Genomic DNA, 14,664 nt, shown 5'->3' on the forward strand with positions numbered 1-14,664 from the left:
GGCGATGCCTCCCCCTCTGCCAAGTGGTCGAGGGAGGGATTGGATGAGGAATCCCTGAGGTGTGGCTAACACTGTGTCCGAGTCAGAGTGTGGGGTGAGCCACGTTTCCGTTAGGAAGAGAATGTCAATCTCGCAGTCTTCTATAAGGTGGTGGATTTGTGTCGCATGTTTAGGGAGAGAGCGACAGTTCAGTGAGGCAAGTTTGAGGGTTGCATGCTTCAGTACTCGTGTCGGGATTTGAAGCTGAGCTGGCTGGCAGTTCGTGCAGCTGACAAAGGGTCCATCCATATCATGGATATATCTGCATGAGGGGGCGGTAGAAGGTCTGAGGCTTAAAAGGTCACGGCGGGAATATGTGGGTTTGGCGGAGGCTCTGGCAGCCAGGGGGTCTGGCCCTGGGCCCGGTCGTGCGCGGACGGGCGCAGACGGGCTTGCCTTAGGCGCGCCTTCGGCGCGCAAACGGCGCTCCCGCTGCGCTCGTCCGCTGCGCTGGGGGGGTCGACACATTTGTGCTGGAAGTTAGTGGGCGTGGCCTCGCAGGGGGCGTGGCTTCGCCTTTGGCGTGCTCTCGGTAATGGCGATTCCCCGAGGCTGATGAGCTGGATTAGCGCGTGTCAGCAGCGCTTCCAGTAGGTAAGGCAGAGCGTTTGTATGCTTAAAAAGAGCAGTGAATACAAGTTATTTAAGTGACAATTTTAAAAGCGAGTTACAAACACCTCCGGCTTCCGCCTCAGAGGCTATCAGGTGAATGGGGGTCGGTGCGCTAGAAGAGCGTTTATAGGCTGGGTCGGTGGGCGTGGCCTCGCAGGGGGCGTGGCTTCGCCTTTGGCGTGCTCTCGGTAATGGCGATTCCCCGAGGCTGATGAGCTGGATTAGCGCGTGTCAGCAGCGCTTCCAGTAGGTAAGGCAGAGCGTTTGTATGCTTAAAAAGAGCAGTGAATACAAGTTATTTAAGTGACAATTTTAAAAGCGAGTTACAAACACCTCCGGCTTCCGCCTCAGAGGCTATCAGGTGAATGGGGGTCGGTGCGCTAGAAGAGCGTTTATAGGCTGGGTCGGTGGGCGTGGCCTCGCAGGGGGCGTGGCTTCGCCTTTGGCGTGCTCTCGGTAATGGCGATTCCCCGAGGCTGATGAGCTGGATTAGCGCGTGTCAGCAGCGCTTCCAGTAGGTAAGGCAGAGCGTTTGTATGCTTAAAAAGAGCAGTGAATACAAGTTATTTAAGTGACAATTTTAAAAGCGAGTTACAAACACCTCCGGCTTCCGCCTCAGAGGCTATCAGGTGAAGAAGTCTATCCCCAAGTCAATAAATCACTTGCGTTTTTATGTGGGTCCCAAGTTCCAGTACGCAAGGTCAAATGTCCTCCTCCTTTCTCACAGGCAGTGGTAATTTCGTGACCCCTGCTTGATGATACAGCCACGAGGGGGGGACCCGGCTCGGCCTCCTTCGGTCCCTGGCGGCCACAGACAGCCTGCCCTTTGCCCGGGCTTAGCCCAGCGCACACCCACGCGCATCCCGCGAGGCGGTAGACGCGAGGTGAAGAAATACTGGTCCTGGTGTCAGGGGGCGGGGCCTCATTGCTCGGTTCTGCCCCTCGGCTCCTGGGGCTGGTAGTCCAGCTAACTGTCACGGCACTCTGACCCACAAACAGACGCTGCGTCTCCCGCGAAGCGGGAGGCACGAGGTGAAGAAATACTGGTCCCGGTGTCAGGGGGCGGGGCCTCATTGCTCGGTTCTGCCCCTCGGCTCCTGGGGCTGGTAGTCCAGCTAACTGTCACGGCACTCTGATCCACAAACAGACGCTGCGTCTCCCGCGAAGGGGGAGGCGCGAGGTGAAGAAATACTGGTCTCGGTGTCAGGGGGCGGGTCCTCGTTGCTCGGTTCTGCCCCTCGGCTCCTGGGGCTGGTAGTCCAGCTAACTGTCACGGCACTCTGACCCACAAACAGACGCTGCGTCTCCCGCGAAGCGGGAGGCGCGAGGTGAAGAAATACTGGTCCTGGTGTCAGGGGGCGGGGCCTCGTTGCTCGGTTCTGCCCCTCGGCTCCTGGGGCTGGTAGTCCAGCTAACTGTCACGGCACTCTGACCCACAAACAGACGCTGCGTCTCCCGCGAAGCGGGAGGCGTGAGGTGAAGAAATACTGGTCCCGGTGTCAGGGGGTGGGGCCTCGTTGCTCGGTTTTGCCCCTCGGCTCCTGGGACTGGTAGTCCAGCTAACTGTCACAGCACTCTGACCCACAAACAGATGCTGCGTCTCTGAGTCAAACACAAAGCGAGAGATATGTGCTTCCAGTAGACAGTTATCTGCTGTATGACCTTGAAACTGGCCCTATCTTCATGCCCTTAACAACATTGATGCCAAAAACATGATTTATTTATATTAATAGTTTATTACTAGTTTGTAAAAACCATGCAACGATATCACAAAATAATTACTTAATGTTTTTACAGCAAATCTAGAATTTTTCCAACATTAATAATCCTGTTATATGCCAAACCATATGCCTTGCAGAATTCTGTATTAAGTAAGAGCTCCTCACAGTAGGCAATAAGCCATCAGGGTCTAGGTGAGGATATGGGAGTGAACCATGACAACCATTCTCTGACAGACTATAAAGGTGATGGTATGTATGGAAACGTTTTTATAGGGAATTTATTTAGGTAAGATGATTGGACAACACTTACATGACTGCCCATCGTTTGTCTTGATGCAGAAGTGTATATATGTATGTATATGAAGGTATTTTTATGGTGCAAACGTAACTATCAGAGCCCTTAACAGTGAGTGTGAACCCAGAGTTATGATAAAAGGTCACTCACTGAGGGGCAAGTATCTGGCAAATTCCTAATGTGTGGATGGTGTTCCTTTAAGGGATGTGAATCCCAGAAAGGCAGGCTGGAAGGAGTAGTGCTGATGTTAATGGGGATGTTGCACATTATCCTGGGCGCGTAGACAGAGAAGGCCAGTCTGGTGATGTCCCAGTTCCTTGTGGGAGTTTGCAGTCTGTAGGGCGTAGTTTATTGTCCAACTAGACAGGATAGTCTTTATGATGGCCTTGCAGGTCATGCAGCTCACCCTGAAGAGAATGCAGGCCCGTAGTGGGAGCCAATGTACTTCCAATGTGATGATGTGTTGTGGTTGCATTTTTTCAGACTTTTGAAACGTGGCACACCATGCAGGAAGCCTCCAAGGAGTGCCCCAGTGGTGTTAGAGAGAGCAGTGAGCAAAGTGTTTTCTCTGACCATGACAGAAACAATCAGTGATTGCACTGCAGCTCTGAAATCCATTTCAGAAAGGAAGAGTACGTTTTTCAGCTAGGAAAACTGCTACAATGCTGTCTTGTTTATTCCAAAGATAATTACACAAATCCCAATAGTGATACCTTTTCATAGGATCATTCGCTCATGAGATCACCCACACGTTATGATCTACATCAATTTACTTCTTTTAAATTATTCCAAATTTTATTTAGATCAATATTAGTTATCTTTAATTTAATCATCTCAAAATTTCATTTCAAAACATCATTAAAATAATTAATACACAGAAATAACTTTGAAAAAACATATACAAAAAATAAAGGTGATTAATTAATCACTTTTGTCATGTCGAAAGAAATATAGTTTACAATAATATAGTTGTAATAAATATCAATTTTAAAATATATATAATTTAAAATATTAAAATAAACATAAATTAAATACTAACTTTAATTTATAAAAAAAATAATTAAAGGTATATTTTACCTACTACAACAAATAAACTTCTTTTTAAAAATGTAAACACATAATTATTAATATAATTGAATAAAATATTAACTAGCATAATATTATCAAAAATATATCAATACATACTTAAATATACCAAAAACATAATGGTACCGATTCCGATCCTGCAAAACCCAGGTACAAATGGTCGTACGGAGCGTTTTCTCCGTCCGACTCGTACCCGGGAAAAACACCTTACAAACTCGCAAGTACGATTCGCACAGAAATACCATTTCCGTACGAGTCATAAAACACACCGACCGGCAAAAAAATACATACAAATCTGATTCTGGACGGCGCGTATAAGCAACGTCCGGACGGAGTCAGGCAGCGTTTTACGGACCAGCAAGTACGATTCGTGCCGACGTCACTCCGCACGTAGCATTATTTACGGGAGCCAAAAACTGCTGGGAAATTGAGGACGACGCGAACAAGGACCACCGGTCCGCGACGCACAGCGATGGACCCCAACCTACGCGTCATCCCGGCCCTCATAGCCTACGACCTCATGTTCAGAAACCATCGCAGATGCCGCAGAAGGTCATAACAACCCCCAGGGGCAAAGGGGGGGGGGTGCAAGGGGCAGGAAACATAACCCACACCCCACAAAATACTAATACATCCTGCACATTAATTACCTCCATGGTCTGGTCACTTCAGGGGGCGTGTCCACCAATCCCACGTCCCGCCACAACGGAAGTGGATGTGGACGCGTACCCGTCACCACCACAATGGTGGTACGGGATGTACCCTTGCCCCTCAGAGCGTGGGTACGGTCCGTACCACCAATGTAGTGGTGATGTAGTGGTACGCGTGTATGGCCTGTACCCATGCCCCCAGAGCGTGGGTACGGTCCGTACACGCGTACCCCTACATCACCACTACTATGGTGGTGCCCGTACCCATGCCCCCAGAGTGTGGGTACGGGCCGTACCACCATTGTAGTGGTGATGTAGGGGTACGCGTGTACGGACCATACCCATGCTCCCAGAGCGTAGGTACGGTTCGTACACGCGTACCCCTACATCACCGCTACAATGGTGGTACGGACCGTACCCATGCTCCCCAGAGCATGGGTACGGGCCGTACCACCATTGTAGTGGTGATGTAGGGGTACGCGTGTACGGCCCAAACCCACGCTCCCAGAGCGTGGGTACGGTCTGTACACGTGTACCCCTACATCACCACTACAATGGTGGTACGGACCGTACCCACGCCCACCAGAGCGTGGGTACGGGCCGTACGAGGCGTACCCCTACGTCACCGCCACAAGGGTGGTACGGCCTGTACCCACGCTCCCCAGAGCGTGGGTACGGGCCGTACCATGCGTACCCCTATGTCACCGCCACAATGGTGGTACGGCCCGTACCCATGCTCTGGGGGGCGTGGGTATGGGCCGTACCACGCGTACCCCTACGTCACCGCCACTATGGTGGTACGGCCCGTACCAACGCACCCAGAGCATGGGTACGGGCCGTACCACGCGTACCCCTACGTCACCGCCACTATGGTGGTACGGCCCGTACCCACGCCCCCAGAGCATGGGTATGGGCCGTACCACGCGTACCCCTACAGCCCCATTACATGATGGATACAAGGCGTACACACGCCACGGATGTAGGTGTACAGCTTGGTGCAGCACATCAGCTGTAAATTGGGGGTGGTGTATGCCCAGGACAGCAGTGTACCATAGCAAGGGCGCAAGTGGGTGGGTGGGTGGGTGCAGAGTAATACCAGCAGTGGACAGGGACATGTGAGGGGTGGGTGCATATCACTCCCAGCAGTGGACAGACATATGGGGATGGGTGCAGAGGGCTCCCAGCAGTGGACAGAGACATGGGGGTGGGTGCAGAGGACCCCCAGAAGTGGACAGAGACATGGGGGTGGGTGCAGAGGACTCCCAGCAGTTGACAGAGCCATGGGGGTGGGTGCAGAGGACTCCTAGCAGTGGACAGAGACAGGGGGGTGGGTGCAGAGGAATACCACCAGTGGACAGGGACATGTGAGGGGTGGGTGCCCATCACCCCCAGCAGTGGACAGAGACATGGGGGTGGGTGCAGAGGACTCCCAGCAGTGGACAGAGACATGGGGTGGGTGCAGAGGACTCCCAGCAGTGGACAGAGACATGGGGGTGGGTGCAGAGGACTCCCAGCAGTGGACAGAGACATGGGGGTGGGAGCAGAGGACTCCCAGCAGTGGCCAGAGACATGGGGTGGGTGCAGAGGACTCCCAGCAGTGGCCAGAGACATGGGGGTGGGTGCAGAGGAAAACCACCAGTGGACAGGGACATGGGGGTGGGTGCAGAGGAATACCACCAATGGACAGGGACATGTGAGGGGTGGGTGCCCATCACTCCCAGCAGTGGACAGAGACATGGGGGTGGGTGCAGAGGACTCCCAGCAGTGGACAGAGACATGGGGGGTGTACATCATTATCAGATGACCACAACTCCATGGGTGAATGTACGTATCCCTAACTTTGGACAATGATGATAGGGCCATAACAACACATCACTGACAGCAGTGTCCCACTCCCAGGAGGATGGATGTCTTTCCCCCACTGCATGACACACCACATGTGGGTGTGAGGACAAATAACACATGCATACCCACCCCTGGCAGATGCAGCACAATACACACACTGAGATCATGCCACAAGACTGTATAGTTATGTCACTGCCTAATAAACTAAGATAGCCAAAGAGAACACACACTCTCACGCACATCCCAGGGCTGATAGGAATGTTCAGGTGCTTGGCTAGCCACCAAGATGTGGTCTGTCATAGAAGGAATAGAGTGGAGTTCCCACAGATACAATGGCCACAATTGTGAGTCAGGTGTTCAAATACCCCCCAGAGCAAGTACCATATGTGTACTAGGCTGGGATTACACACATGCATTGTGCGGAAAAGGGACAATTTATCCATGAAGGCATGGCAAAATACTCTATACACAAGTACAGTGAGTATCAAGGATGGCACAGACGATGCAGCCGGACACATTGCTGAGCAGGCATGGCCAGAGTTGAAGGGATCCATCACCAACAAAGGAAATGTAGACACAGGGCAACACAACAATTGTGCAACTCTCTGCAGGGGAGATGTCAGGTGCCACAGAGGAAGGAACACTCCTTGGGACAATGTCTCCAAACACAAAGAGCATACACGACAAATAATCTTTGCAGAGACCTTGTGATGGCACGCAGATACCAGGTTCCACCCCATGAGCAGCAGACTACAACATTTCCCTGAAACACAACACATGCCCACAACCCCAACTCCTGTAGCATCAGCATCAACATCAATACCTGAAATGCAAGACTTTTCAAACGAAAAAGAAAATGCTTTATTCAGCATGAAAATAATAATGTGTAAACGAGACTATTCACAAAGGCCAATGGCCAGTCCATATCATCAGTCCTTGGGGGGGGACACATGGCCATGCGTCTCCCCTAGCTTGCCTGCACATCACAAGACTGTGTCGTCGACTGGGGGGGGCATCATGTGGGGAAGGACCAGGCACCGCAGGGACAGGAGGGGGAAGGGTAGGTGTGGTGGGTGCAGGGACGGATGACTTCACCACAGGGGGTGGGGCAGCGCCAAAGGTGGAGGCGAACTCTGAGGAAATATGAATTTTGTGATCAGTTATGTCCCCTATCGTAGACCCCAACGGCTCCATGTGCATGCTATAAGTACATGTATGTTCCCTCCAGTTCCAGTTTTGAAGACGCAAATACATGTGCGTCCACCGTCAACATGTCCTCTTTCAGATCCGCCATGAATGGGTCAGATATTCCATTCCTAAGTATGAAAGGCCACCGACTTTATGTGGTTCACTTTCCACATTTTACAGATTCAGGCGAGTAGGCCCTGAATTCTGTCATCAAGCCTTTTCCTGCCTTCTGCCTCTGAAAGCTCCAGTCTGAGCCTGCATCTGTATCCATGAACTTTGTCCTACTCCCTGCGCGGCTAACGGTGCCTGATCCAGCCTGTTGCCTGCCAAAAACTGTATTTCACCTTCAAGATTATCTGCTCCGCTCCTCATCCGATGCATTCCTGTCTAGTAGTTTAGGTAAACATTCCTCCAGCTACCGTGCAAAGGGCCAGGCCTCGCTGTCCTCATGCAAGTAATTCATAGCCCCTGTTACCATGGAATATTCCTGCCCCCTCGCATCTCATGTAGACACTTAGACGCTTGTACACGCACTAACAGTCAGTATAGAATAGACTCCGTCCGAGAGACCTTTCCTTTTGGATAATACAGTTCTTTAAACATAAGATATTAGATACGATTTGGGATTAGGTTGACATGACCCCCCAGACTTCTGTCTCCACATGTAGAGCTAAATGTCAAGTCCCCTTCACCCTCTAGTTGCACGTCAATCACACGTCATGCGGCTGCGCGCGCATCTCTGCCAAATATTTCTGCTGACATTGCAGGATTCTCTTATGGATCCACCCACTTGTGACATCATGTATAATGACGTTTACTAAGTTACGCCTATATGTCCGCCTTTTTTAGTTACGTATGCACATTTTATCTGTATTATCAGCTGTTACGCCTCTTGCATCTGTCTTAATGTAATGCTTTCCATATAAATACCATTACCTGTCAATAATGTATTGCCCTTCCTTCCTGAACTTTCGTGGTGATGGAATTTGAAGCCTGCAATTCGAATTGTATTTCCTGTGTAAAGGAATAAAGCCTTTTAGAACCTCTAATACCACGGATTCTGCCTCTTATATTTACTGAGTTATTCTTACTAGACTTTACCGCATAAAAAATAGTACCGGTAATGAAATATTTACCACATAAATTGGCGCCCGAATAGGGACACTTTCTCATCTCACGCGCCGGAGGTGCGTTGCAGGCCCGGTCTCCTGCCACAGCTGAACGGACAAAAACGCGTACCTGCAGGATTTCCTGTATCTCCCTCCGGCCAAGCGGGGGCGACTGAGGCTGCGATCAACACCCAGACGAGGCGGTGAGAAGTGCGAAGTATCCCGACCAGAGCATACCTGAGAGAGCAAGATCCGAGGTATACAGAGGCCCACCAGGTTCCGAAGTTCCGAGTCCAGTCGAGTCGAGTCCAGTCCGGTCCAGTTTCAGTTCCGTTCCGAGGCCTTCCGTTCCGAGCTACCCGGTGAGTACCATTACCGGGGAGGCATTTAACGTGCACATAGTCTGTGCCGGTCAAGACGGGTTTGGGTACACAAATCCGGTCTGCACTGTTTCAGCAGTGTATCTGTACTGTTTAGCAGTATATCTAGTATGTCTTGCATATAAATAAGTATTATCTAGTGTCAGTGTAATGTCAATAACTAGTTTTCTATTAGTTATCATCGTTCGTTAAACTGTTAAGTGTTAAATGTTTTAATACGTCCTACATATTGTGGTGTGAATGGTTGTTCATTATTGTGTTTATTGTATAAAGTGTGTTCTAGTAATAAGGTCTAAAAATGCCGCTCTTTTCGAAATTAAGACAGATCAAAACTAGAAAAGGGGTACTCGAAGAAGCTGTTCCCATCCCACCTAGGGACACTCCAGGGTACTTTATGTATCATAAGCATGGCCTAGATGCCGTATTATTTCTTGATTTATGGGTGGACTACACCAAGGATTTGCCAGAAAATCAGAGATGGCCCGCAGCGGGGACCTGGGATGCAGATAGCATCATGAGAGTAGAAGAAGAATTATGGAAAAAGAAAGCCAGACAGTCACAGAAAGATGCCATTGAATTATGGCGTAAAGAATCATATAGACGTACAGAAAAAGCGCTCAGACAGGAAGAGAAAGGTAGAGAGAATTCAAATAAAACCCGAGAAAATCTATTAATTGAGGAAGGTACCCGAGTAAAATCAGAACAAGTAGATAGACAAAGAAACACTCTTATGAATGGTATGTATCCTCTTCTGGCCGAAGGGTTACCTAAGGCTACCCCGGAAATACCAAAAGACTTGACTCCTCCATTGCTCCCGATAAAAGCGCATCCCAAAACACATCCTAAAACAGCAAAGGACGTTTTCCTTTCCTCTTATTTAGATGACGTAGCTCCTGAGTATGCTAATACCATACCACACACACCGCTTGCCGATGGTGTTCAACATCAAGAGCATCCGTCTGTATCCCCGCAACCACAAACTCCTACACAAGTTCCAACAGGTCCGTCCGTTTCTACTGTTTTTCCCGCATCTACAATTTCTATCTTACGTCCAACGAATCCTTTCTTGCCCAGCACCTCAGATGGTGCTACAGGAGGTACGACAGACATGTTTGCCACACCGCCGCGAAATAAACAGACCCTTAGAGATTTAGCACTCCAACGTACACCCCAACTAGCGACATCCGACATGTTTAAAGAACAGCTTGTGGATTGTAGATACGACCCAGTGCCAGGTAAACAGGACAGATTGCTCATATCATCACTACGTATACGACGAGCTACATTGTATTTAATGACGATACCAGGAATGGTTGAACACCTAGACGATATATATCGCTTTGTCCAAACAGGGCGAGGTCCAGAGAGTATTAACGAAGCTATGGAATACCAGAAAGTGGATGTACAAAGACAACTACTCCGTTTTTTCATAAATTGCGTGATTAGGAACCAAGACAGGCCTGGGGCAGATCATGATACCATGCAAAAACTTGCCAAATGGGGTCAGAACATATCAGAAGAGAAACATGATAAACAGGCGTGTATAATCGCCATGTATCGAAAGATCCGCAAGGAAGTAGAACGAATACATAAAGAAAGACGAGAAGCAGACAGAATTGAATCAGAGGAAGAGGAGGAGCGAGAATCAGAACAATTAGAAACGATAGCTTACGTAGGTAGAGGAAGACCCCATAATAATACTAGAGGCTTTAATGACCCGATACGTCCGATACGTCCAGAATGTAATAGACATTTTCAAACCCCTATGTTAAATACAAGATCCCCTGAACACCTATTCCAAGTCGCTGATAAATTACTCCGAGATCGAAGGGGGTACCATATGCTCGATTCCATGGACGAACAAGAATTAGCCAGGTCAGCAGTACAATGGGCTGACAGTACCAGCGAATACAATGATGATGTACTAGCACACACGTTTCTGAATCTTGCCCCATACGAACAGCGTTTAGCTAGTATATACATGATTCAACACCTCCTTATATTATATAAAAGCCAACACTCCGATCCAGGACCCTTACCTGACATATTGACAGAACTACTCACGAATAAATGGAGAGGGTCAGGTACTGATTTAATTAAAGAAATTCTAGAATTTCGAAACCAGTATATAACTTTCGTATGCCCAGAACACGTTCCAGTTCCCATTATGGGAAGAAAAATGTATCACATAGATAGACAGAATCCGTTACGCGAAGTACACCCAATCAGAGGTGAAGGTAATAACTTTACACACGTGTTTGTGTACACGCCTATAACTAAAATCGAATTATTAGAAATGAAGAAAGTAGTACCCAGCCATGACAAGGATCCAGCAGGTTTTCACCGTGAGATAAAAGACATGTTACTCATGGGAGAGTATACCTACCCCGACATTATGAAAATAATATTAAAAGTCCTATTACCCGCCGGTGTTTACGAGAAACTCAAAGAAAAGGAATGGGAGGTGGGAGACCAAAAGATAGATTGGACAGCATTAGAAAACGAAGAAAGGGCCCGAGCTGCAGGAGCAGGGCTTAGGGAAAAGACTACAGCATTACCAGGATTACTAGTGCAGGTACAGCCACGTTTATTAACTACGAAAAAGGAAGACTGGGGTGCAATCTCAGCCTGTAAACAAAAGCAAGATGAAGACACTAGTGATTTCTATTCCCGATTTGAAAAATGTTTTGGTATAAATAGTGGCATAAAAGCAAGTAGCGAGTCATATCCACATCTGTTTGTGACAAAATTAGTTGAAAATTCCCTACCACAAGTCAAGAATAGAGTATTGAAATTCGAAAGTACCTGGCAAGGTAATACCCCGTCACAGATGTTACAGATGTTACAATATCACCACAATAGAATTAGAGAAGAACAAGAACACGAACAAAGACGTATGAAAGATACAAAAATGAAAATGCTTGTTGCTCAGTCAGTTCCAGCTGATGGTCATCAAAAGGGTGATTCAACAGGTCCGGTGAAAGGGACATGTAACTATTGTAAACAACAAGGTCATTATATACACGATTGTCCAGTCCTGAAACATAATATTGCCACAGGTAGAACCCAGGAAAGACCACGTCCACCTAGACAGGATCAGAATCAACAACAAATCACTCAGCATGCACAACCTAGGTCAGCTCCGCAACAACTAGCTCCGCAACAGGCAGCTCCACAACAGACCGTGGCACCACCACAAGCGCAGCCTATTGCTGCCACATAAGCAACAACACAACAGATGTATCAGTATGCACAAGCAGATTATCCCGATCATCAGCGATACACATGAAATAGCCTAGAGAGGGAAGTTGGCTTACCCCTTATTGAGGTTCCAGTAGATCAAGAGGGACCTTATGTACATAGTGAACTATTAGGGGAAGACAGAAAGTTTTTACTTGATACAGGGGCAAGCAGAACAACTATACGACGCAGTGAAGTTCCAGGGGCACCCCTCTCAGGCTCACAAAATATTTCCCTTGGATTCTCAGGAAAACCTATAATTAATGACGTAACACAACCTCTTCCACTTACGGTTGGTCCATTGACACGTACTACAGATTTATTGCTTACTAAATCATGTCCAGAAAACTTGTTAGGTATAAAAACATTGAAAGCTCTAGGAGCTATAATATGTTGTTCTCCGGAGGGAGTACGATTATTTTTACGTGACTTTAAAGGTCACTACGTGTCCAGAGACATGGATCACCGGCTGCAGAATTTACCTACACATTTATGGGCACAAGGCCCCACTGATGTTGGTTGCATGAACATTACACCATATCGTGTCACACTAAAAACAGGAGTAGTGCTACCACGAATGCGACAATACAAGTTACCACCAGATGCTGTTGTGGCTTTGCTGCAAATCATTGACGAGCTCATTGCACAAGGAGTGGTTGTCGAAACCGACTCCAATGTATGTAATTCCCCGATAATTCCGATTCTTAAAAGAACGGATCCAAAAGCACCACCAGTATATCGATTAGTTATTGATCTGCGCGAATTAAATAAATGTATTGTACCACAATACCCTGTGGTCCCAGATATCTCTTCATTACTAACAGCTATTGACTCAGAAGCAACGTTCTTCACTGTAATTGATCTCAAGAATGCTTTCTTTAGCGTCCCAATAGATCCGGAAAGTCAATATCTGTTCGGATTCAGTTTAAATGGACGAAGTTTTAAATTCACACGCGCACCTCAAGGATTTACAGAAAGCCCCAGCATCTATAGCCAAGCACTGAAACGAGAACTTGACAGTATCCACATGCCAGTTAACACTGCCTTGCTTCAATATGTCGATGATCTGCTGATCACCGCCCGAAGCGAACCTGAATGTGAAAAAGCGTCACTGACGGTTTTAAAATTTCTGGCCGACAAGGGGCACAAGGTGTCCCCTTCTAAGCTGCAATTCTGTGTCCAGCGAGTTGTTTACCTTGGGCACTCGCTGTCCAAGGAGGGAAGACAGCTTACACCTGATCGCATCCAGTTAATCGCTAACATGCCACCACCCAAGACACAAAAGGAGGTGCGGGCTTTTATAGGTCTCACTTCATACTGTAGGCAGTGGATCCCTCAATATGCATTTCTAGCAAAACCACTCATCCAGTTGACAACACAGGAGGCAGCCACATCGACTGTCCTCCCTTGGACTCAAGAACATACACACGCCTTTGAAAGCTTAAAGAAAGCTTTATGCCAAGCACCTGTTTTAGCAACACCATGTTACAGTAAACAGTTTACACTCTTTGTTACAGAACGCGACGGTACTGCCTTGTCAGTACTCACTCAGGAACAAGCAGGATCACACAAACCATGTGCTTATTTCTCTAGTACATTAGATCCAGTAGCTCAGGCTCTTCCTGCATGCCTGAAATCGGTGGCAGCAACAGCTTTAGCAATCAGACAAAGCGATGCCATAGTGTTAGGACACCAATTGACAGTACAAGTACCACACGCAGTAGAGGTTCTCTTGAACCGCACACAAACACAACACTTGACTATAGCGAGACTCACTGGTTATGAATTGACATTGTTTCAGCCACACATAGAAATCAGACGTTGTAATACGTTAAATCCTGCCACACTGTTACCAGTAGGCGGAACAGATCCCTTGGCACATGATTGTGTTGAAGTCATTACTATCACGACGAAACCCAGACAAGATTTGACAGACATCCCTTTATCAGATCCAGACCTGACATTGTATGTAGATGGTTCATGTATGAGAACAAGTACAGGAGAGTTAGTGGCTGCTTACGCAGTTACAACAGACACTGAAGTCATTGAAACAAATTGTATTAACACTTTGTCAGCTCAAGCAGCAGAGCTCATCGCTCTGACACAAGCCTGTATTCAAGCCAAAGATAAGAAAGTCAACATATACACAGATTCACGTTATGCATTCGGAGTCGTCCATGACTTCGGCGTACTGTGGCGAGAGAGAGGTTATTTAACTTCTCACGGTGCCCACATCCAACACGGACCCCTCATTCAAGCCCTATTAGACGCGATTCATCTACCTACTGCAATATCGATTATGAAATGCAAAGCCCATACAAAAGTTACCGATATCATTTCTCAGGGTAATGACCTAGCTGACAGAACAGCTAAACAGACTGCTCAGAATCAGACTCACACAACTGACACGACAAAGACAATAGTTCCGACACCAACACATTGCATGACAGTTAAGGATCCCGCCCTTGATGTAATTGACATACAGACACTTGCTACACC

This window comes from Triturus cristatus, chromosome 5_1, assembly GCF_964204655.1.
Source record: "Triturus cristatus chromosome 5_1, aTriCri1.1, whole genome shotgun sequence".
NCBI classification, from domain to species: domain Eukaryota; kingdom Metazoa; phylum Chordata; class Amphibia; order Caudata; family Salamandridae; genus Triturus; species Triturus cristatus.